The 8,391-nt window shown below is 34.9% G+C and overlaps 1 long non-coding RNA gene across 1 annotated transcript; it reads right to left on the reverse strand.

Annotated features, from left to right (window-relative positions):
• LOC108660759 lies at nucleotides 2,527-6,788 on the reverse strand. Its single transcript, XR_001926433.1, has 3 exons — nucleotides 6,747-6,788; nucleotides 6,432-6,506; nucleotides 2,527-2,758 (listed from the first exon to the last, which is right to left on the reverse strand). It is a non-coding gene; the product is annotated as an uncharacterized LOC108660759 (long non-coding RNA).

Here is an 8,391-nt window from a genome sequence, read left to right on the forward strand (position 1 = left end):
TATTCTTAAAGGTATATAAATACGTACTCATCCATTCAATCCCCAACTCATTCTCATAGGTTTCTAGGGTGCCACACAATTGGCCTTGTGTTGTTACTAACCCTTTTCATTTAGCTGAGTCAAGACAAGAAATGTAAATTCTCATAATGATATTCTATATAAACTCATTTTCTATACCACCCTTGTAATCCTTCATTCACACTTTCATCACTTGGTATTGACATCCCTTACCCATCTCTCATATATTCATCTAACTCTTCACTCACGTTTTCCTTAGCCTTGAACAAGACTTAATCTCTCATCTCTTTTATTTCTTAAGATTTGACTTTGGGTCAACATATTATTCATCCTAATACTTTACATGGTATCTTATCTCAATGTAATCATCTCAAGAATCTTTCAACTTTTCTTTTAATTATATGCCCATATAGAAGACAATAAAGAAACTTTTTAATTCATTCATGTAAACATTCTCCGGAACATTTAAAACTCCCAAATAACAAAGGTCAATGACCGATGACCATATTTTGGCTTGTAAGCTCATTATCATGCAACTCCCATCTTGCTCATGCATCTTAGACATGAGGTGTCCCTAGCACTGCGACGCTGGACAGTTAGTGTCATAGCGTTGTGGTTGCTAGACATGGGATAGTTTCAACACTGCAGTGCTAAAGAGTTATTGCTGTGGCGCTATGGCTGCTGGAAGTTTCTTCCACAAATAAGTTCTTCCATCTTTAAAGTTACTACAGGGATCATGCTTAACCATTTGGCTTTACTCCAGGCCTATCCCACAATTTTCATGACCATGTGCATCTTCTCTTTTGCTTATCATATTCACTAAGTCGAGTCAAAAGTTTCAAACTCAATTTATTCTTTAACACTTATCTTCAACCAATAAGTCCCACCTTAGGACAGTCTTGCCATATTGTGCAGCAAGTTCTCAATATATAATACCACACACAAAATTATTCACCATTTATGACATTCCACGATTCCTTAACATTCACAATTAATTGTCTTTCTTGTCATGTAACTCAAATAGTTTCGTTGACTTTCAGTACAAATGATCATGAAAATAGTTCATCTTTCTCCACGCTCTACATTCACAATCTTCATTAAATCAAGGATTCACCTTTTCCCAAATTTCATAATTTAACTCCATTGGCTATATTTGTGCCCAACTATTACCTCATAATGTCATGGCATCATTTGTAATTCCCTCCATACTTAAATTTTACAATCCTTGACTTAATCACATAATCCTTTCTAAGCGTCACCTATATCCTCATTGATTTCTCCCATATCCTTCCAAATTGTAATTGCAACTAGGATTTCAAATTTCACCTTTCCACGATTAATTGGTAATCCTTTGTCAGGTCTCGTAGTTGTTTGTACCATTAATGACTTTCTACGTCGATCCTTAATAATTATCCAAGGCGACCAATGACGCCACTAAGGTGAATATCCTCCCTCAATCATTATATCGCTAATCTATCTCTATCGTATCAAAGGACTCCAATTCGCAACAAGTCATTAAAACAACTACTTCATAATCCATTTAAGTCACAAAATAAAAGCCAACTCTTAACTCCTTTGTACAGATAAGTACTACTATTTCCTTTACACCACATCTATCTAGCCTTAAAGTGATACGAACTTTAATGAAAATATTATGTGTCTTTAGGATCCTCTTCGCCTTGATCTAGGCACATTGACGGATCCTCTTCCGGGTCCTTTCCCATCTCTTGGGATTTTTCCATTTTATCTTTAATCCAAGCTTGTTGCTACCTCTCAAATTCCTCCTTACTAATAGGAACAGCACCTCTCCCACAACTAGGAGGGAAGTGTCGAACAACAGATACAGACACCTTCCTAGGACGATAATTACTGATCGTCCTTTTTCCCATCTTGTTTGTGTTCTTTTTCGTCAGATTGATTTCATTATGCACCAATCTTGCGAGACTCCTCAAGCTCTTAAATAATGGTTTACCTCTTGGGGAAACCGATCCACTCAGAAATCAGGTCGGGTTACTTGTTACGCTTTCACCTGCTGGCACATATCGGCTCCGAGCAGTGAAATCTAGCGATCCTTCGCTAGTATTATAAAGGGTGTCGGGACTACCATCTTTTCTAGACATGGCGTGTGCAACCGACGCACCTCCACCTATACGTAACAAAGTATTAATTACTCATCCATCTAGACATCATAAGAACAGGTAGGTTTCTAATGAAGTAAGGGCCCATTTAGCCTCCAATCCTTGACTTGCGTTGCTCACCCACAATCCAAGAACAAGACTCTACACGAACTCCAACAACTCTACTGACCACAAAGGAATCCCTAGGATTCAAATAAACCTAGGGCTCTGATACCACGTTTGTCACAGCCTAATTTTCAGGCCATGACCTGCGCAATGGCCCAATTGGCTTAGCCCATTAAGCCCAAGCAAGCCTACTAAATTGATCTTATACATTAATCCTTATTCATTTAGAATCCAAAATTCAAAATATTCAAATACCGTTCCTTTGAAAACAATTCATAAAACTCAATCATACATTCATAATGGCATCATCCACCTATATATTTATAGATAGAGTGACAAATGATTCTTAATATTTCACACCAAGTATTCATATACACATGGTTAGACCTTAACCGTCAGCAGAGTGACTTTGAATGGGAGATATGACTACTGAATGTGAAAGTACCTACCCAAAAGATAGGAGTACGTGGACACCTCAATCTACGTCTCAACCACCCCTGAATTCGAAAACATGAAGTTGAAAACGTGAGTATAAACTCAGTGAGTGAACATAGGAAGGGAACAAGCAATTACAAGGAATGATTTAGAAATCATGATGCACTTAAGTTCGAAAACAGTGCAACCTAGTTCAAGTTCTTATTAAAATCTTTCCATCAACCCCAGGCTATTAAATCATTTCATAATGAAGGAACCATATTTAGCAAGAAATCAGAAAAAGATGAAATTTCCAGCAATCATCCAAGCAAGGCAGTATAAACAGAATGTTCTTGTTGCAATAAAATCAATTCACATGTAAATAGGAAATTTTCAAGATTTATCATGCCATATAATCACATATCATAATCATAATCTTTCTTTGCATATACATATGCTTAAGCATATATCAATTAATATACCACCACACCTCATCCAGCTCATGTACATCATCACCTGCATGTGCACTACCTACTCCGCACATGTACAGTTGTAATTATCACGATAGCATCATTATCGGCATGTGCACTGCTCACTCCGCACATGCACGATTGTAATTATCACAATAGCATCATTACCGGCATGTGCACAGCCCACTCCGTACATGCACGGTTGCATTTGTCACACAATGGTACCATTTATGACATAGTATATATATATATATATCATTATACAGAAGCATATGAATTCATCACACTGTCCATTTCATAACATAAAAACATTTCAAAAGGGCTTGTTCCCGTGTAAGTTTTTGAAGAAAAACCAATAAAACGTTTTAGAGGATTCAATCAAACATAAACGTTTATATCCCAAGACATTTTAACGCAAGTTCACTCACCTGGCAATAATGAGATTTTAAGTCGCTATTTGTTCGGAGGTGTCTCTAACTATTTTCACTAGTCTGTCACTCGTTATTTACTCCGGCATGCCACCATAGTCCTCAACTTTATCTTTGCACTTCCTAGCAATGATACGAACTCAATATATTTAATTACATACATATACGGGTAGCACTTCAATCAATTAATCCTTACTCAAATTTATATTTTCATCCTATCATGAAACCATCTTCAATTAACTCACATCTTAATACATTTTTACCAAAATTGCTTACATTCATTGCTTACGAAATTCCTTAGATTATAACACCGGCAACTTATTTATGATGTCAAATGCCTACTTCAACCTTTCTAAATAATTTTCGCCCAAATCCATCTTATATTTCAACACATAATCCACATTTATGGCAGCTACAATTATTCTCAGTTTCACTCGATTATTTCCTAGTTTACACGCATCGTTACCTATCTAACTTTCAATACTTTGTTTCTTAATCCTCCATCCACAATATTCCTTTTTTATTTCTTTCAAACAACATGCCATACAATCTTAACAATTTTCAACTAGCTTAGGCAAATAAATCCTTTCAACAACCATAATTCTTCATAATATTCAACTAATCGTAGGTTTTAAAACATAATGTTAAGCTTACCATTTTCCTTTTCCACTTTGAGTCCTTCATATACCCATGGGTTTATTGGCTTACATGTTACCAGTTTTTCTCCAATCAAGCCAATCTTTGCTACCACAAGACATTTCTCTAAGTCACTAACTCATTTTCAAAGACTACTCAAGCCAAAAACAAGAATTCTTACCGATCCTTGCTTGAATCACCAAAACCAAGCTTTTTCTTCCTTTCTCTTTTTTTTTTCTTCTCCTCCTAGGGTTTTGGTGTGTTGGAAATTAGGGTTAAAGGCTGTAAATTTAATGCTCAAGAAGTTTGGAGAAGAAAGGAAAAGAAAACATGGAAAGGAAAGTGAAAAAAACTTGATTTTATGGTGGATAAAGAGAAAATGGCATGGAAGCTTCAAGAATGGCGTGGAGCATGAATGAAGAAGAAGAAAACTCTGTTGGGGGAATGGATAACGTTGGTCATGGCCTAAAAAAATAAGAGTAAAAGCTTTTTTTGGAAGCTTTGACCAAACTTCACATAAAATTACCGTTTTTCCCTTTTTTGTTTCCTTCCATTTTAATTTAGTCCTCCCAACACTTATTTAACTCCAATTTCCTTCTATTACCTTCTCCTACACATGCACAAACAAAGTATGAAGTTTGTACTCCGCGGTGCCCTATAATATTTAAAATATTTATTTGCCCGCGCTATCTTTACTTAATAAAGACATGCGGCCCCATTAACGTCATTTTTCTCCAAAAATCCTCTCATTCTTCTTCTCCCCCACTTAGATTGACGATATACTCCTTCTTCATGGAAAATTTTGAAACTAAATAAAATAATAATATTTTAATATTATTTTATTCTAAAAATTTCTTCTTGTCTCCTCTTGTCACCTTGGTACCCAAATACCTTATTATGGCTCAATTGACTTCCGAATCACTTTTTATCTTGCAAATTCTTCTTCGATAAAAATATTATTATTTTATTATTATTTCCTCGTGTGCGAAATATTTTATCCCAAACTATTCCTTTCGTCTTTCATCATTTATAAACATTATAATTAACCTCAATTAGCATCCAATAAGCTTTATTAGTCACCATATCAAAGTACTGGATATTACACTAAAGGGGAGCACACACTTAGGGGGAGAAATCCCCATATTGTGCAGAATTGAAAAAGAATAAAAAGACACTATGCTGTTAATCAAGGAATGTTTTGTCATCATCAAAAAGGGGGAGATTGTTGGCTCCATTAGTTTTTGATGATAATAAAACATTCTCATTCATTTGTGTCTAATATTTTTACTTGAGTGTGTACGACAAGAATTATATGCTAATGATAAATAAATTATGCCATGGGGCATATCAAAAAGGTATATGAATAAGAAGCCACGACTAATTAACAAAACAGAAGCTCCTTAGTTGAATAATGAAGGATTACTCAGCTAAAATTCAAATCAGAAGTTGGTGGGCTCAAGAGTATTGAGAAACAGAAAAGACTTAATCGACCAATAAGCGGGTTAGTTGACTAAGAAGCTACTACTAGAAATCTAGACTTTAAGACAGAACTGACTTAGTCGACCAAGAAGTAAGTTAGTCGACTAAGCGCTCACTGCCAGAAACTGGAAACAAAAAACAAAGACATCTTAGTCGACAAAAACATAAGTTAGTTGACTAAGAGTGTTCTGCTAGAAAATTTGAATTGTGCACTAGAAGATAGATTAACAGCCAGAATTGCAACAAAACTGTTTCCAATAGTCAAAAACTGTCTAACTCAGTTCAGAGCTGATTTTCCAAGTATAAAAGGAACTTCCAACGGCTATAAATGCAATTAAGGCTTCCAAGAACAAGAGAGAGCTCAAAAACCAAAAAATACTTCCTGCTTATTTACTACATTTAACTTTTATCTTTGTAATTGTGGTCTGCACTTCTCTTTGTACCACTTAGATCAACCTTNTATCATCATCATGGGTGCACTCCCTACTCGCACACTTCAACATCATCACACAACATTATTCATCAATACAAAACATATATTCATACATATACCTACCAACATAATATAGACGCACATGGATTCATCCTTTTACACATTTCACATTTTTCACAGCATCAAAACATTTTGTCAAGGGCTTGTTCCCTAGCACACATTTTCAAAGAAAAGTTGGATAAAATCATTCAAATGTTCATTCAAATACATTACATTTCCCAAAGAAATTTTGAAATGCAAGTTCACTCACCAGTCTTTATTGATGTTTTGGTGGGCTCTAGCTTCGACTACTGTTTTGAAAGGAGGTGTAGGGTTTTGTTGGAACCTATCACACACAACAACATCACCATCAACCCAACTTGGCATTATTTCTATTCCAAAGCTATTTTCTAAATTGGGTTCTATTAGTCATTCCTAACTAGTTTCCAACTTCTATTAAATGGCTATTATTTGCACCATCCTTATCACTTTAAAATGAATAAACAACCTTAACTACAAAACATTCCCAAGTCTCATCACTAGTGATTCTCAACACTTAAATATCAAATTCTAATTCCATACTCACCTTGGTAGCTTCATAGTTGAATCTCTTTCCAAAAATTTCAAGCTATTATGGAAGCTCCCTCTTTTTCTCTCTAAACACTTAGCTAGTGAGAGAAAGTATGGAAGTAAGATTTTTTTTTCAAGGGTTTTAAAGTGAGAGAGTGAAAGAGCACAAAGGTTCTATGAAAGAGTGCACAAAAGCATGAAAAGTGGAGCTAGCTTGAGAGAGTTATGAAAGCTTAAAGAGAACTCCCATGGAAGATGATGAAACGCGAGAGGGAAAAAGGAAGAAGAAGAAGAAGCTGCTGGAAAATGTGAGAAAAAGCTACTGGAAGATGATATTTATAGCTCAAGCTTATCTAACTCCACTTAAATTACGAAAATGCCCTTAGCAAGTTAGCTTATTCTTCTTCAATCCTTTGTGCAATCTTTTTTACTCTTTTTACACTAAGGCCAAGTCCACAATGGTCTAAAAATACTCGAGTTTACGAAAAATAAAAATTTTGACCCGAGATGAAAAATGACCATTTTGCCCCTACTTTGGAAATCATCATTATTTTTATTTCCTTTGTCATTTAATCCTTATTTTCATCAATCATTTATGCTTTAGGCCTACTTAGGCCTTAAAAATGTTTGAAAGCATACTTATAGGGGCTCATTAAAGAAATGACAAAATTATCCCTTACTCGGGTTATCGTGTCTACACTTAGTTATGAGGCTACAGAGGTCAAGGTCTCACAGTCGGAGTAATCTTTATATCTTTCTTGAGCCTCATACAACAATTCAAAATCTTGCTACATGAATGATGTGATATAATTCCTCATTTTCACTATTTTGGCCAGAGAAAAGAATGTAGCAAGGAACTTTTAAGCAAAATCATCCCATGTTATTGATCTAGTAAAGAGTGCATTCAACCATGCTTTAGCTTTATACCTCAATAAAAAAGGAAAAAACCTCAAACGAATTGCATCTTCTGTGACACCATTGTGTTTAAAGCTATCACATATCTCCAATAAGTTTGAAATATGGTCATTTGGATCTTCATTTGGAAGGCCCCTAAACTAAATTGAGGCTTGAATCATGGTGATGATAGTTGGCTTGATCTTGAAATTGTTTGGTTGAAGAATTGGCTTTCGAATGCTTCATGGAATTCCTTGTACCAAAAGAACAACATAATCCCTTAAGCAATGATTTTTGGCTATTACACGCTCTTGGATTTTCTGCTCACGCTGTTGTTTAGTCATTGTATTTATTAGAGAAAAACCTTGTTGATTTTTTTGTCAAAGTCTTCAAAATGTTCTTTCAATCTCTCGATCAAATGGTATAATCTCCGAGCTTTTTTCTTTTCTCATACAACAATGAAACTAACTTGAAAGACACAAAAGAAAACTTAAATTAAGACTAATCTGTTGAATTTTAATATTAGCCAATAGATAGGAAAACAAATCCCCAGCATCGACGCTAAAAACTTGTTGTTAAGTTTGCACACGCAAGTATACATATAGGACAAGTAATATACACCGTAAGTCCAAAATCATATCCCACAAAGATTTGGTCCTAAATCTTTACTAAGTACTAAAATTATGACAAACTAATCTTATTCAAGTAACTAAATTTTTTAGAAAATTAATTAAAACTAAACTAATGCAAACACTAAATTAATTAAC

Source organism: Theobroma cacao, chromosome 2 (assembly GCF_000208745.1).
Source record: "Theobroma cacao cultivar B97-61/B2 chromosome 2, Criollo_cocoa_genome_V2, whole genome shotgun sequence".
Lineage (NCBI taxonomy): Eukaryota > Viridiplantae > Streptophyta > Magnoliopsida > Malvales > Malvaceae > Theobroma > Theobroma cacao.